Below are 17,415 nucleotides of genomic sequence, written 5' to 3'. Positions count from 1 at the left end.
TGTAAAAAATCAGAGCATTAAAATATTTGCAGGGATAGACCAACCTGTAGCCAATCAGAGCATTAGAATATTTACAGGGATATAGCAACCTGTACCCAGTGAGAATGTTATCAGCAGTATTAACAGATCGAGCTGCCAATTACAATAGAATCAGCAACAATAAAGTCTCTGTAAAAAGTCTCTATATGAAACAAAACTCATATATTCTTTGTTTCCAAATGGATCTCATCCTGAAAATGTATACAGTATTTTGACGGTTGGTGAGGATGGAGAAGTTTTGCATTTTGCATCCTTTTGAATGTCCGGATAATTATATTGATTCAAAAATTGCTCATGTAGTGTAATATTTCAGGGACAATCAATTCAACAGCACAATATCTCCAGTAGGTAAATTGCCTAAAGTAATTTTCTTTATCTCCTTTAAAAGGTAACTCCCATTATACACTCATTTTGTCCCTCCCAAAAAGTCTTTAATGTTCATAGATTATAATAAAATCAACTGTGAATTAATCGTCAACTATCCACCTTATTCAGTGCTGGGTGGTATAGCAGGACTGAGCGTGGGTAGTTAACTCTATAGTAATAGCAAACTCTAAAGACTACAGGGGAGGGAGAACATTAGTTTTATGTAATTAGTAAGTAATTAATTGTAAATAATTTTATTGTTGTAGAATTTCCGATGTTCTGAACACGTCCATTCCATTGCATACATTTAATGGATCCTGGCCACCAATATATCTATGGGCAGGTCCCCCGGGCTGTCCCTCTCCCCCCCTCAAAAAAATTTATAGCTTATTTACTTACATTCTCCGTGAATCAATGCTGCAGCTCTGCTCGATGATGACATCATCGCGCCGGCCGCCCTCCCAGCCTATCAGAGTCTGGGAGGCAGAGCTGCAGCGTTGATTCGCGGAGAAGGTAAGTAAAAACAAAAAGGGGAGGCACGGTCGGTGACTGCGGGGCCCGGACAGTCCAGGGAGTCTGGACAGACGGAGAGGTCTGTCCAGCCCCCTAGTCTGTCTGGGCCCCTCACAGCAGGACTGGCCGTACCCCCTTGATGGCAGCCCTGGTCACAAAGTCGCAATTTTAACCATGTCAACACACTAAATCTGTCATCTGTCTGACTGTGGACAATTTCAGCGTCACTAGATCGTACCCAACCTCTTTAAGACTGTGTCTATATTGCAACAGCTGCTGGATTTGCTCTTGGGAGATGACTTAACAAAGTAAATGTATGCCATACTGCGCGGTAAGTGGAAATTCTTAAAAGACACAATGTGCAAAAGTGTACAAAAGTGTACAACCTTGTACCCATTTATAATACCCTGCAAATCACAGAGTGCCTCTGGGATGTTCACTGCAAATTACTTCGGCCATTTTGGTACGAATAAACTGCAAAATAGTGCTCCAGACTGCGTACTAGAGACCCAGACTGCACTAGAAGTATGCAGTTAGACAATGAAACAAGTTACAAAAGCCCACAAAAAGCAAGAATTTTGGTTACAAAAGTATTTATCCAATGAAACCCATTTCACTGAAGCACCCGTGTCTCACTGCCCAGTGAGATATATTTATTCAGTGATCTATGTGTTGTAGTGATTTATGTTTACATAATGCTGATATTGTTGAAACAAGATTACTATATTCTTATTTATTTATTTTGTGACATGTTGAATAAGATTTCATAGTGAAGGTCTTGTGATATTACTTTCCTACACTATTGCTACTTATCTGCCGTCGTGGTAAAACCTTCCGCTACAAGCAAAGAGAATAAACCAACAAGTTTATTCAGTCTTAGCCCTATGTCTCTTGTTTCATTCTAACACTACTGGGGGGACCATTGCCTCTCTCTGCCATACCACTGGCCTGTGGAAGCCTATCTTACACAGCTTCAGGGGTGCCAACCATTCGCCCCATTACAAATTTCCTAGCTCCCCTTTCAATTGAAAAATCATTTCACATTAACTCCTAAAATAATGGCTTTTATTAATCATTAGAATGTGGGGACTTGAGGGCTGTCTTTATTACAGGTGACAATGCTGTGCCTGTAAAGTGTTTGATTACATTGCTTGGATTTTGGATGGAAATGCACTTCTCTGACATAGTACAGCACGCAGACACGTCCAATTAAAAAGTATAATTTTAAACAAATTAAAAAGTAATAAGTATGATATGGGATCCTATCTCAGGCCACTCAAAGTTGGTGTAAAATTGTCCTTACTTGTGGAGTAGAAATTGCCACGAACCCCCTGCAAAGTAAGGAATGTCCCTAAAAATGTACCCTCTCCACCCCTTTACCTTATTTTTAATTATCTTGCTCAACAAACTGATATCTTGTTTCTGCACTGCTCTGCAACATGAGCTGCTCTTCATTAGGAATGCCTTCACAGCTCCCAACTCTTGTGTCCTGCAAATGTGCCGATTTTGCTCTGTAAGCATATACACGCAGGTGGAAATGTAGGCGCACTTGCTGCGAAAGTTCAGGGGCGCAATGGGCAAGTCAGTGGGCAAGTCAGTGTACCACATGTAGTATGTTGCAGAAAAATATTTTACTTCAGTTATAATACCTTATATTAATCTCATCATCCGCAAATTATGAATTATGTAATGATCAATAATTTACTATATTATAATATATAGGTAACCAACATTTTTTTAGTGACCAAATCATCTAAAATTACCATCTAAAATTTAAATTATAACGGTTTAATTCAAATTCACCATCTAATTTATTCTCATTACCAATAATGAAATGGTAAGAAAACCCATGTTTTAAAATTCTTTAGTAGATTATGGTTAGAATTATTGTATGACTAATGATTCCAATTATTAATTTCAACGCCCCAATTCATTAATTCTTACCTCACTGTGCATTAATGTATAATTATCATAAACTCATTATTCTTAATTGTTATAGACTTCCTTATTTCCTCTCTTAATTGCCAATTCTATTTGATATCAAATGCAGTTATCTACAATTAATAATCTTGGCATACAATGTCCTCATTCTAAATGTGTTAATGTGTTAATTAGTAAATTCATTAACATCAATGTATACCCTAATCCTTACATGCAGAAATTAAAAAAGCACATCTGCAGATACATAGAAGTAGACACCCAATGAGAAATGTTCATAACAATATAAGATACAAATAACACACAAAAACACAGAATGCTCCTTGAAGTGATATTTATTAGTAAACTTCATTTGCTCTAATTCACAAACATGTAAAAACACACCCACTCAATAATTTATTTTCCATGTAAATGGGCCTATATATATATATCTACCTTGTGCACACATAAATGCCAGCCCACACAATTTGTCTTTTTGAACTACTTCTGCAACCTCTACCTGTGAAAAGGTAAACACAAAAAATGGCCAATCAGGCAGGTCCTGGAACTCCTCAGAAGGTAATTTCTGTCTTTAAACGATAAGTCCTCAAAATATCAAATTGGCATTCACTACCTGGTGATAGCTAAAGTCAGGTTGGCGTTGAGGTTTTGGTCTCTGCCAGGTGACAGGGAAGGGACAAACAGTCTCTGGAGTACTACCTGTCACGGAGGTGACTTTAGTACCTGCAAGTATTGGCTCAGCTACGCCAGGAGGCGCGGAGTCTAACACGCCGCCGGTATTCACCAGGGACCCCCGCAAGGGAGTTTGGACTTCGCGGCGAACGACTTGCAGGTCGCGGCCCTCCCAGGTAGCTACTTGCGAGGTAAGGGCAAATCCGTGGAGGTACAGGCCGAGTCAGAACCAAGCGGGCAGGTAAGGTACAAAATCAGGAAGCAGAGAATAGTCAGCAGGCCGAGGTCAGAATCGAAGTATAAATGCAGGAAACAGGGAGAATCCAAAGGCGAAGTCAGGAAGCCGGGTCAATAACAGGAATCAATGGAGAAATACACTAAGGATGGCTGAAACGCTGGAGGCTAGAAAACTAGTTGCTCTGGCATCCTAGTGATGTCAGAGCAGGATATAAATAGCAAGAGCTAAACCCTCATTGGTGGGCAGTGATTCGGCGGCCAGCTGTCTGGCCGCCGACAGGAAATCATAGCAGCGCGTCCCGTTGTCATGGCGACGGGCGCGCATGCGCACACCACCGCCGGAAGGTGCGTCTTAGTTGCCTAGCAACGGGACGCTGAAGGAGAGTCAGACGTCCGTCCCTGCTTAGCATGGAGGCGCGGGGACGGCGTCTGACAGTACCCCCCTCCTCACAATCGGAAGACCTATCTGGTAAGGAGCGCCGTTTAAGAAAGGCGGATAGTAATCCTGGAGCATGCAAATCTTCTTTAAAAACCCAAGACCTCTCTTCTGGACCAAAGCCTTTCCAATGTACCAGGTACTGTAAACGTCCTCGAAATTTACGTTCCTCCAGGATTTGACTAACCTCATATTCGTCCCCCATAGTGCTTGGAATGGCATGAGGAACAGGGGTGACGTGGGAAAACTTGTTGAGTATCAGAGGTTTAAGAAGGGAAATATGGAAGGTGTTATGGATCTTCAGTGCCCGAGGAAGGTGGAGTCTAACCGTAACTGGGTTAATAATTTGAGTAACTGAGAATGGTCCAATGAAGCGGGGTGCCAGTCTCAAATTCCTAGTGGACAACCAGACTTTGTCCCCGACCTGGAGGGCTGGTACGACTCTTCTATGAATATCAGCGGAGGATTTATAATGACGTCCAGACTTGAGAAGATTCTGTTTGGTGGAAACCCATAGTTTAGCCATATCTTGAGTCATGGCGTGGGCGGCAGGGACCGTGGGGGGTGGGAAAGAAAATGAGGGAAGCATGGGATGGGTCCCATATACAGTAAAGAATGGGGAATAACCAGAAGAAGAATGATTGTGGTTGTTGTGGGCAAATTCGGCCCAAGGTAGCAGAAGACTCCAGTTGGATTGGTTGTGTGAAGAAAAGCAACGAAGAAATAATTCTAAATCTTGATTAACTCGCTCCGTCTGACCGTTGGTTTGTGGGTGGTACCCAGAGGAGAATTTAAGACTGATACCTAAATCCTTGCAGAAGGCTCTCCAGAAACGAGAAACAAACTGGACGCCACGGTCCGAGATTATCTCCAGAGGACAACCGTGTAGGCGGAAGATCTCTTTAATAAAGATTTGTGCTAGTTTAGTTGCAGTAGGAAGGCCCTTGAGGGGAACGAAGTGGGCCATTTTAGAAAATCTGTCGACAGTGACCCAGATGGTGTTGTAGCCGTTGCTGGGTGGTAAGTCGGTGATGAAATCCATTGAGATGCTAGACCAAGGGTGATCAGGAATGGGAAGAGGTTGTAACAGTCCAGCGGGAGGTTGTCTAGGTACTTTATTCTGAGCACAAGTAGTGCATGAGGCTACAAACTCCCACACGTCAGTACGGATGGTGGGCCACCAGTATTGTCGAGAGAGTAGTGAAAGAGTCTTCTCTGATCCGGCATGTCCAGCAAACTTGGAAGTATGTGCCCAACGGAGCGCCTTCAGGCGAAGGTGTGGTTCCAGAAAGGAGCAACCGACAGGCGGTGTCCGAGTGACTGCCACAATGCAAGAAGGTTCTAAGACCGGTGGAGGTTCTACCGAGTGAGGAGTATCAGAGGTGTCGAAGGAACGGGACAGAGCATCAGCCTTGGAGTTTAGTGAACCAGCACGGTAGGTGAGTTTGAGATTGAACCGAGCAAAAAACGAGGACCATCTGGCTTGACGGGGATTCAAGCACCGAGCCTCCCGAAGGTAGATTAGATTCTTGTGATCGGTAAGTACGGTGACCGGGTGGAGAGCACCTTCCAGGAGGTGACGCCATTCCTCAAGTGCAGATTTTACACCTAATAACTCTTTATCCCGATGCCGTAATTAGATTCAGAAGGGGAAAATCTCCTAGAGAAGAACCCGCAGGGTATTAGTCTCCCAGAATTAGTCTCTTGCGACAAGACTGCCCCGACACCAACCCAGGAGGCATCAACTTCGACTAGAAATGGTTTGTTCTGATCAGGTTGAGCAATCACTGAAGCAGAAGAGAAGGCTTTTTTGAGGAGTTCAAAAGCGGTAATGGCTTCCGGAGACCAAACTTGGGGATTAGCTGTTTTTCTGGTCAGATGGGTAATGGGTGCAATGATGGAAGAAAAGTGAGGTATAAACTGTCGATAGTAGTTGGCGAATCCGACAAATCTCTGAATTGCTTTTAGTCCCACTGGTCTGGGCCATTCGAGTATAGCAGATAATTTCACAGGATCCATCTGCAGACCGACTCCAGATACAATGTAACCCAGGAAGGGGATCTGGGATACCTCAAAAACACACTTCTCGGGTTTGCAGTATAATTTATTTGTTCTTAATCGAGAAAGAACCTCTGCAACATGAGCACGATGGGTGACCAAATCTGGAGAGAAGATTAAAATATCGTCAAGATAAGCTACAACAGAAACGTAGAGAAGGTCTTGAAAAATCTCGTTAATAAAAGACTGAAACACAGCAGGGGCGTTGCACAATCCAAAGGGCATCACGAGATATTCAAAGTGACCCTCTTTAGTGCAAAAGGCAGTCTTCCACTCGTCACCAGAGCGTATCCGGATGAGGTTGTATGCTCCTCTCAAATCTAATTTAGTAAAGATCTTAGAACCAGAGATCCTATCAAATAGTTCCGAGATGAGAGGCAACGGGTATCTGTTTTTCACAGTGATGGCATTCAATCGCCGGTAATCTATACAAGGCCGTAAAGTCCCGTATTTTTTTTGACAAAGAAGAATCCCGCCCCTGCGGGAGAGGTAGACTTCCTGATAAATCCACGCTGGAGATTTTCAGATATATAAGTAGACATGGCAGCAGTCTCGGGAAGAGATAATGGGTAAATCCTGCCCTTGGGAAGCGGTTTATCAGGAAGAAGTTCAATGGAGCAATCCCAGGCCTGATGAGGGGGTAGGGCCTCGGCTGCAGTTTTGCAGAACACATCTCGGTAGGAGTTATATGCAGATGGTAATTCAATCTGAGGAGATGTCCGACGACAAGGAAGAGTAGAGTGGCCAGACTTTAGACCAGACAGGCAGGACTTAAAACATTGTGGGCCCCAAGAGGTAACCTTAGCACGATTCCAATCAAATTGGGGTGAGTGAAGTTTGAGCCAAGGTAATCCTAAAATGACAGTGTTGACTGAACGAGGAAGAACCAAAAACTCGATAAGTTCAGAATGTAGCACCCCTACCGTCAGCCGAATAGGAGAACAGATGTGGGACACCGACCCGTTAGAGATCCGAGTCCCATCCACTGTGGTGAGAAATAACGGCTGAGGCAATTTTAGAGTATTTAATTGGAGTTGCGATGCCAGAGTGGCAGATATAAAATTCCCGGCAGAGCCGGAATCCACAAAGGCTAGGGTCTCAAAGGGGCCGACAGCTGAGTGCAAGGAGATGGGCATGAGGCAATCTGTGCTAACAGTAGTGTAGGGAGTGGTAACTCCAACTCCTAAGTCGGCCTCCCTGCCACCGACTAGGAGGGGGCGTTTCCCGGTCTTTTAGTGCAAGAGGATATGGTATGACCAGGATCCCCGCAGTATAAGCACAGATTCTGTTTGAAACGTCACTGGCATTCCTCAGCGGAAAGTCGAGATCGGCCAATCTGCATTGGTTCCTCCTGAAGTATCGGATTTTGGAACATGGGAGCTAGGCGAGTAGGGACCCGTCTAGATGCGGAACGTTCCTGTGTACGTTCTCGAAATCGTAGATCAATGCGGTTGCATAGGGTGATTAATAAATCCAAATCAGTAGGAAGCTCCCGAGACGTTAACTCGTCCTTAACTCGATCAGACAGGCCTTGCCAGAATGCCGCTACTAGGGCTTCGTTGTTCCAGCTGAGTTCAGAGGACAGGGTGCGGAACTGAATGGCGTACTGTCCGACTGTCATGGACCCTTGACGGAGGTTAAGGAGGCTGGAGGCAGCAGAGGATACGCGGCCTGGCTCATCGAAGACCTTACGGAAGGTCTCAATAAAGGTAGAAGAGTTAGCAAGCAGTGCGTCATTTTGCTCCCACAAGGGAGAAGCCCAAGCGAGTGCCTGTCCGGATAATAGAGAGATGATAAAAGCCACTTTGATGCGTTCTGAGGGGAACGAGGCTGGATTACACTCGAAGTGAATAAGACACTGGTTTAGGAACCCCCTGCATCTCTTAGGCTCTCCGTCAAACTTCTCCGGCGGGGAAAGTCTCAAAACAGCAGTGGATGCCATGGCAGGAGAGGAGGAAGTTGCTGCAGCCGCAGGAGTAGTGACGGGAACATTCTGAGCTGCGGTCATGGAGGCCTGGAGGGCCTCGAGACGTGAGGCGACTCCTTGAACACAATGAAGCAACTGTGCTTGCTCAGCTTCTTGTTTCTCCACTCTATGCGCCAAATGAAGTAGTAGATCACGTGCAGTAGGTTCGTTAGACGACTCGGTAGACATGGCCAGAGCAAACTGTCACGGAGGTGACTTTAGTACCTGCAAGTATTGGCTCAGCTACGCCAGGAGGCGCGGAGTCTAACACGCCGCCGGTATTCACCAGCGACCCCCGCAAGGGAGTTTGGACTTCGCGGCGAACGACTTGCAGGTCGCGGCCCTCCCAGGTAGCTACTTGTGAGGTAAGGGCAAATCCGGGGAGGTACAGGCCGAGTCAGAACCAAGCGGGCAGGTAAGGTACAAAATCAGGAAGCAGAGGATAGTCAGCAGGCCGAGGTCAGAACCGAAGTATAAATGCAGGACACAGGGAGAATCCAAAGGCGAAGTCAGGAAGCCGGGTCAATAACAGGAATCAATGGAGAAATACACTAAGGATGGCTGAAACGCTAGAGGCTAGGAAACTAGTTGCTCTGGCATCCTAGTGATGTCAGAGCAGGATATAAATAGCAAGAGCTAAACCCACATTGGTGGGCAGTGATTCGGCGGCCAGCTGTCTGGCCGCCGACAGGAAATCATAGCAGCGCGTCCCGTTGTCATGGCGACGGGCGCGCATGCGCACACCGACGCCGGAAGGTGCGTCGCCGTTGCCTAGCAACGGGACGCTGAAGGAGAGTCAGACGTCCGTCCCTGCTTAGCGTGGAGGCGCGGGGACGGCGTCTGACACTACCCTTGTCCTGATCTACCTCTCCAGTTCATTGGGAGCTGTACATCTGCCAAAAGCGGAGTGACAGTGACCCAGGACCGCTGCCTTGCTGGTAGCCTTAAAGGAGAGAGGGTCTGAGTACCAGGAGAAGCTTGGATAGACAGCACACGCTGAGAGTGGCTAGAATACTGGTGAGTTGTTTCCATTATACCTTGTATGTTTTCTCTGTCCAACTTTAGTGTTATGTGTTGCAGGTTATTATTTACATTTTATTATGGATTTGTTAACTGAAACGACTTATTTTTTTGGGGATATTTGCCCAAGTGATTTTGAACCTTGGATAGGTATCAGGTAGGCTGGCAGTGTGTCATAGAGCATAGAGCAAGACAACAACCTTCTGACCAACATTGCAACACACATAGCCCACTCAGTACTTTTACCTTTGCAGTCTGGCTGGTCCATTGTGCAATATGATGTAGCTTATGACCTTGTTTTTCAAACTCCCATTGTCCTATAGATTGTAAGCTTTCGAGCAGGGTTCTCTTACCTCTCTGTCTGTATGTATTACCCAGTATTGTCTTATTAATATTTGTTCCTATTTGTAAAGTGCTATGAAATTTGCTGGCGCTATATAAATAAATGTTGATGATGATGATGATGATTCATTAAGCCCGATATGCTTACAAGGAGTAAAGGTGATAGCCCAGGCAAAGGAGTTAGGAGGAGGGTTGATAGGCTTGAACAAAGAAGTGAGTTTTAAGGGCACACTTGAATCCTTGCTAACCTGATAGGGTGGGAAGATTGTTTCACAGCTGGGGAGCAGTCCAAGCAAAGTCCTGGAGGCAGGAGTGGGAAGAGATGATCAGTGTGGTCAATGAGGCGGGGGCCATTAGTAGAGTGGAGGGGGCGGTAAGGAGCGTTGGTATAGATGAAATTGGAGATGTAGTGGGGGTAGGGTTAGTTGAGAGCTTTGCAGGTGAGGTTAAGTAGTTTAAATTTAATTCTGCAGACCAAGGGGAGCAAATGTAACGATTGGCAGAGAGATACAGCAGAGATATTGCGGCAGGAGAGAAAAATAAGGCGGGCAGCAGCATTAGGCATAGACTTGAGAGGGGCAAGACTGGAGTTGGAAAGCCAGAGAGAAGAAGATTACCATAATCAAGGAGAGAGTTCATGTGCAAGTGAATAAGAGTTTTTGTGGCTTCCATGGTGAGAAAGCCAGATCTTGAATATGTTTCAGAGGTGTATGTGGAAGGAATTGGAGAGGAAGGTAATGTGAGATTTGAAGGAGAGGGAGGAGTCAAGGATGACCCCTAGGGAGTGGACTTGAGGGACAGAAAAGAGAGTAGTGTTATCAACAGAAAGACAGAGGGAGGGTCAGGAGCCCAAGAGCGGATGGGGAGTAGGGTGTGATTATTTTAGTCTTGGAAACATTGAGTTAAAGAAAGTACAGGGACATCCAAGATGAGATGGCTGAGACACAGCAGGAGGCATATGTCATAATGGAATGGGAGAGGTCAGGGGAGGAAAGACAGATGTCATCAGCAAGGGAGGAGGTATAGAGGGAGAAGAGCAGGGGATGAAGAACCGGTCTTTTGGGGACTCCGACAGGTAAGATAAGAGGGGGATGTGGAGTTGGATGTAGAGACTGAAAAGGAACAGTTGGTGAGGTAAGAGGAAAACCTGGAGAGGACAGTGTTACAGAGGCCTATAGATTGAAGAGTTTTCAAAAGTAGGGAGTGGTCAACAGTATCGAAGGCAACAAGGAAGTTGAGAAGGATAAGAAGGTAGAAGTGTCCCTTTGATTTGGTGAAGAGAAGGTCATAAGTGGCCTTAGGTAATGCATGACTTCCGCCAGAGCTGTTCTCCACTGCAGGAGCATTTTTGAAGATAGCGAGTAAGTTTGGAGTGCAAAGGTTGGGCAGTGACTAACGAAGCTTGAACGTGATAACTGGATAAAAAAGGGTCAAGTACACTGGTAAGGGTGTTATTATAGAAAGAGACAGTCTGATCAGGACAAGAAATGGTGGTTCTGGGGGAGAGGAGTGAGAGACCATCGAGGATAAGAATGTGGTAAGCTCAATGGTGTTCAGGTAAAGCCTGGTGAGTGTAACTTTAGGGGATGGGGAAGGTGAGAGGGTGGATAGATGCCAAAAGAGAGGAGATGTGGTCAGAGAGAAGGTAAGGTGAAGTGTTGAAGGCAGATACAGAACGCAGGTAGGAAAACACCGGATCAAAGGAGTGGCCACTGTAGTGGGATGGAAAGGAGGTCCATTGAGAGAGTGTGAGGGAAGAAGAGAGAGAGAGAGAGAGAGAGAGAGAAGTTTGAAAGTAACAGAGTTGGAGAAATTGTCTATGGGCATATTTAAAATGAAGATGCCAGGTGGCGAATTGATCAAGGAACTGAGATACGAGACCAGGTGGATGGTTAATAAAGGCGACACAGAGGTGGGCTGAGTGAAAGAGGTAGATGGAGGAGTAGGGTACATAATTCTGACACTGTAAATGCCGACACTTGCATTGTGTAGACAGGTGGACAATGTCATCAGTGTGATTGGCGACATTTACAATGCTGTCAATCACAATGCCCACATTAAAAGACCAATGCCGGTGGGTCTGGAGCATAGCCGCCAGCCCCGGCAGCATTGGTATTTTATTGTCAGCATTGCGTATGGCAACATTGTCCACCTGTCTACATAATGCAAGTGTTGGCATTTAGCCTGCCGACATTTTCATGTTGGCAGGTTAAGTGCCAACATTTACAGTGTCGGAATAATGACTGCCACCAGGATGGAGTGTGCCTTGAAGGAGAAGAAATAGATGGACGGTTCAGGGAAATAACCTGGAAAGAGCATTCTAAGAATGCTTGTCGTCATATGTATGAAACTGCGATTTTGCAAATCACCACTATCTTGCTGTGAAAAGTGTCAAGATAAAAACTATGTGCTCAGCGGTTGTTGGGCTCACACAGGCAACATTCTCCAGGCACTTATATGTAGTGTTAAGTGCACTTATTCAGATATCTGATTTCCCCGCCAGGATGCTGAATGGCATGAGTTGAAGGTAGCTTTCTACAATCTCTCAGGATTACCTAATGTTTTGGGGATCATTGATTGCACACAAATTGGTCTGAGACCACCTCATCATAGGGCAAAAGTGTATACCAACAGACACCATTCTTACTCTATGAATGTGCAGGTGGTATGTGATGCAAACATGAATATCATGAGTGCTGCTAAAGGCTATCCTGGTTCTTTCCATGATGACTATATCCTGCACTAGCCAGGCCTCTATCATTATTGTCAGTGAATTTCGGTGAAATGCCGGAGAGATGGCAAATGTGTAAGTGATCTAATATTCATGCACTTTCAACACTAACATATACCAAAATTTACCATATTTCTGTTTTTCTTTTGTTTTTTAAATATTTATTTATGAGCCATTCTAGGTAACTCAGGATATGGGTGTCAATCCTGGTTAAAGGCAGCTCTGTTGAATCCAGACTCCTGCAAAACACAGATATATTAAAGCACACACATCCACTAGAGATGTGATAGAACATGCCTATTGAAGACCAGAATCAGGTGTCTTGATAAATCTGTTTTTGTGCTGCTCTATGCTCCAACTAAGGTGGTTGATATTGTGTTGTTGTGCTGTCTTCTGCATAATTTGGTATTTAACCAAAATATGCCCATACCACCGACAGTAGACAGTGACAAAGTAGGTGAGCTCATAACATTAGCTGATGTGGAGAATACAGAGCTGGGGAGAGGGGGGAGGTCAGAGAAAGGCTAATATAAAATAATTTTTTGGGTGAGTATGGTTTAGTATTAACTAAAAAACTTTATTATTTGGCATTTCACTGTATTTACTGCATTTGATCTATTCTTGTAGAATCTTCAACATAAGCACATGACAATGTGACTTGTGACCTCTGCCACCAATTAAAGGTTATGTGTATGTTTGTTAAATAAAACCTAATTGTCTAAAGAAAATACAAATATGTTTATAATCTTTATACCATAATTACCCCAATAATCATGTAAACATCAAGCACATCTGCTAATACCAATTATAAAAAGAAAAATGAACAAAGAACTGTAAGAATAAATGTTTGAATGTGCTAGTTAAGACTTTTATTATATAATGAAATGTATTTTGCAAAAAAAAGCCACAAATGTTTTCAACAACAGCATTAGCTGTAGCCTCTGTATCTTTAAAACGCATGGTTTATGGCCGTCTTCCTCCCCTAACACACACACTAGAACGTTGTGGAATAGATGGCATTGATGTTGTTAGCATTGTATTCTGGTTGCTCTCGCCTGAGGATGCTGGCACAGGTAGGCCATGAGCAGATTTTGCATTTGGATATAGGCCCAAACAAGATTGACAGAGAGTTCTCCTACTGCCCCAGTAAGACTATAAATTGCAGTATTCATGGTCAACAGGCTGGTATCAATACGTTCAAAAGTAGTACACATACGTAGTGGATGCTATGCAAATATTTAATTCCTCTATGAGCTGTCTTTGGATTCCCGTCATTGAATCTTATTGCAATGTAAGCAAATTGTCAAATTTGCAACATTTGCAGGTTCTGCTGGTTTGGGTGGAGCAGCTTCAGGAAGGATCTGTGGATCAGTTTCAACAGATTCAACTTCCACAAAATGATCTACACATTCCAGAAAATTTCTGTATCATCTAAGATGTCTTGTGCTGAATCAATCTCGGACTTTTGAGACACATACAGTTGTGATATTACTTTGTTTAAAAAAATTAATATTCAACATTACCTGTTCCAAAACACTTACAGGGGCTTATGTCTACAGGATAATGTGTAATGACAGTGTCAGCAAATATATACCGGTAACTTTCTTTTTTATCCTAGGTGGATTCACCTTCTAATGACTCCTCCTCATCATCCTCATTGAGCAGTATGGTGGCTAAGTGGTTAGCACTTCTGCCTTACAGCACTGGGGTCATGAGTTCAATTCCCAACCATGGCCTTATCTCTGAGGATATCAAAATAGTGGGCGCTCTTATTCGTTATGTATTGATGCTGCTCTTATATCTTATCTGTGAGGAGTTTGTATGTTCTCCCTGTGTTTGCGTAGGTTTCCTTCGGGTGCTCCGGTTTCCTCCCATACTCCAAAAACATACTGGTAGGTTAATTGACTGCTAACAAATTGAATCTAGTCTGTGTGTTGTTGTGTGTGTGTGTGTGTTAGGGAATTTAGTTGATTGATATTAATATATTTCATTTAAAAAATATTTTGAAGCTGCAAAATAAAAACATAGGGGCTGATTCATTAAATTAAGAAGTTTCTTATTTAAGTGTCCTGGACAAAACCATGTTACAATGCAAGGGGTGCAAATCAGAATTCTGCTTTGCACAAAAGTTAAATACTGACTGTTTTTTCATGTAGCGCACAAATATCAACTTTAAATTTCAGTGTACAAATAAGCTATCAAGTATTTGTGTGCTACATGAAAAAACAGTCAGTATTTTACTTATGTGCAAAACAGAAAACTAATTTCTACCCCTTGCATTGTAACATGGTTTTGTCCAGGAGACTAAAATAAGAAAATTCTTAATTTAAGTACCTTAATGAATCAGGCCCATAGTGTTCCCATGGCATTATCACATTATTTTAGATGTGTCAGGCTACTCAATTCAATGTACAAAACTGTGTAACATTTACATGATGCTGGAATATTAAGTTTGCATAAAGGTTTTTTAGACATTAAGGGCTAGATTTACTAAGCTGCGGGTTTGAAAAAGTGGGGATATTGCCTATAGCAAACAATCAGATTCTAGCTGTCATTTTGTAGAAAGTAGTAAAAAAATGAATACAGTAGAAAATGATGTTTTGGCAGCTTGACTGGCCAAAATCCTGTCATACACCGGCACAATGTTTATCACAATCACACACTTTTCCTCAACGCTGAAGCGCACACTGTGCCCAAATTTAGTCTTCCCTCTAGCAGCAGTAGACCCTGCCTCTTGCTGAAGCTCATGACCCTCCTAACCTACTTGCTCCTCTCTATCTCTGTCCTCCTCCCCACTGGCCCTAGACTGCTTCCCTTTCCTTCCTCCCACCATCATAAACACAGAACAAACACAGGTTTAGTAAAAAATGACACCCACCACACACCAATTACAGAGTCTAAATAGACAACCTACTGTAGATATATGGCCAGACAATTAAATCTATCCAACGGGTACACAAAATAACCCTCACAGTACTCTTTTACAACACTCACCAATCCCCTGCTCTCTACTTCTCTCACTCTAACTCCTGCAACCATTCATAAGGAAGTAGACATGTTTTTTTAGTACTGGTGAGGTCAAAATTGCACGAGTTTACAATGTTATGCTTGCTACCTATCAAAAATTAGTATTTTTTGAAAATTTGCAATTTGTTTACAAAATGCTGGCAACTTCATGCTTTTGTGATTGTGTGAAAACCACTGCAGATCGCAAGCTGTGAAGGTGATGGCTGCTACATCCCCAAAGCTACTTTTCCCATTGATACTTAGAAGAGACTTTCCGCTGTTAAAACAGATCCTCCAATAGCGGATCCAGCCGGACACCTCAGCAATTAAATCACCAGCCGAAGGTCCAGTCTTGATGGACAAGCTTGCGGATAAGGGAGAGGAGAAGTGTAATGCTCTGCTACAAAACCTGGACCAGAGTGCAATTCCGGAGAATAAACCTCTGCCATCTAAAAGGATGGGGAAAAAGGCCAAGCCATCATAGAGGTGTCGTGGGCTGCCCAGATCAGTGCAGCTAATAGTTACAATAGATGGTGACCGTACCGTACCGAGGAACCTACCGTGCCTTCAGTTGAGGATACTTTACCTATGTGTTATATTTGCAGAACTTTTCACGTGGCCAATTAAATAATGTGACTTTACAACATGTGTTTAAATTGGCTAATAATGTTGGTGATATTGCAAAACCTGTAATCTGTTCAAGCTGAATGCCATTGTATGTTGTAAAAAATGATGTGTTGTTTTGAATTGCTACTGTAGAGGGTAAAAAGGTAGAACACATAGTAGTTCCACATGTTCATGTACCCTTAGTGTTACAAACAGCAAACACTTGTGTGGATGGAAGACACTTAGGGGAAAGTACAACTAGGGAACAAGTTCTATGCTGGTTTTACTGACCCAGAGTCCTTCTAGCCATAAAAAGGTTCTGTAGGTCTTGTTCGGTATAATAGAAAACCTGTCTCATTTTTACAGTACAGCCACAGTTCGGAAGAGCTCATAAACATACTTTTGCAAATATAAGAGGCCATTAGTTGAGAGAGACAGAAAACAAGGTGTTATAAAATAGTGTTCTCAAGTGTCAACAAGATAAGGTTCCCATTAGCGTGCTGGTAGGCATGATTGTGAGGACAATTAAAAAGGCAATAGAACCTTCCTTGTCTCTCACCTTAAAGCATCAGGTGAATAAAATGATATGTTGGAATAAGGATGTCTTTGCTTCCATTCCGGACAGTACCGCTTTCAGGGAACCTGAAGTTGAGTCTTCAATGAGAGACAACAGAGTTGCTAGTATTGATCATGAGAAAACACCGTTAGATAGAGTAAAGTATAGGCTAGGGAGTCTACACAAAAATACAGATGGCAGAGTAAAACTCCAAGGTGTAATGTACATAGGTGGTCTAATGATTTAATTAGATTAAGGGGAGGGGTTTATCGTAATTAAACCTGTATTGTGCTATTGTGCAGTGCGGACCATGCCAGCCAGTTGGCCGGTGACTAGGCAGAAAGACCTGTGTTTAGCTAGAGTTAAGGTCATTGGTGTTATCTGACAAAAGTATGCTGTCTTACTGGCGATGTGGACAATAAAATCACCATTTATTCAAGCAAGAGCTTGTTGTGTCTGTCACCTGTCGGGAGTTAGTATCACAATATAAATTATATATACATATAAATATATATATATATATATATATATATATATATATATATACTAGTAAGCCTATTGGACAAGTCTGCATGGAATCTATCTGAGCACGACATGTTGATGCCGCAGGAGAATAGCTTGACAGGTAGTGAAACTATTGTGCTGTAAATGTACACTGTCATTCATTATATTATGAAAACTTGTATATACATGTATATGGAAATTTGTGAGTGTTACAAGATGGCATTTTTATATTCAATGACTATTTAAATTAAGAATATTTTAGCTGAGTAATTAGAGTACATGTTTAGAACAAAATTGTCATTTTAAACTCTATATTCTACAACCACAAAACATGCATCCAGCCAAATATGAAAAAAAAATTATCTAGACAGGCTTCATTTAAGTAAATACATTAAATATTACAAGGAAATGTAAAAGGGTTGGGC

Source organism: Mixophyes fleayi, chromosome 6 (genome assembly GCF_038048845.1).
Source record: "Mixophyes fleayi isolate aMixFle1 chromosome 6, aMixFle1.hap1, whole genome shotgun sequence".
Lineage (NCBI taxonomy): Eukaryota > Metazoa > Chordata > Amphibia > Anura > Limnodynastidae > Mixophyes > Mixophyes fleayi.
The sequence above is the reverse complement of the archived record's forward strand: the minus strand, read 5'-3'. Positions refer to the sequence as shown.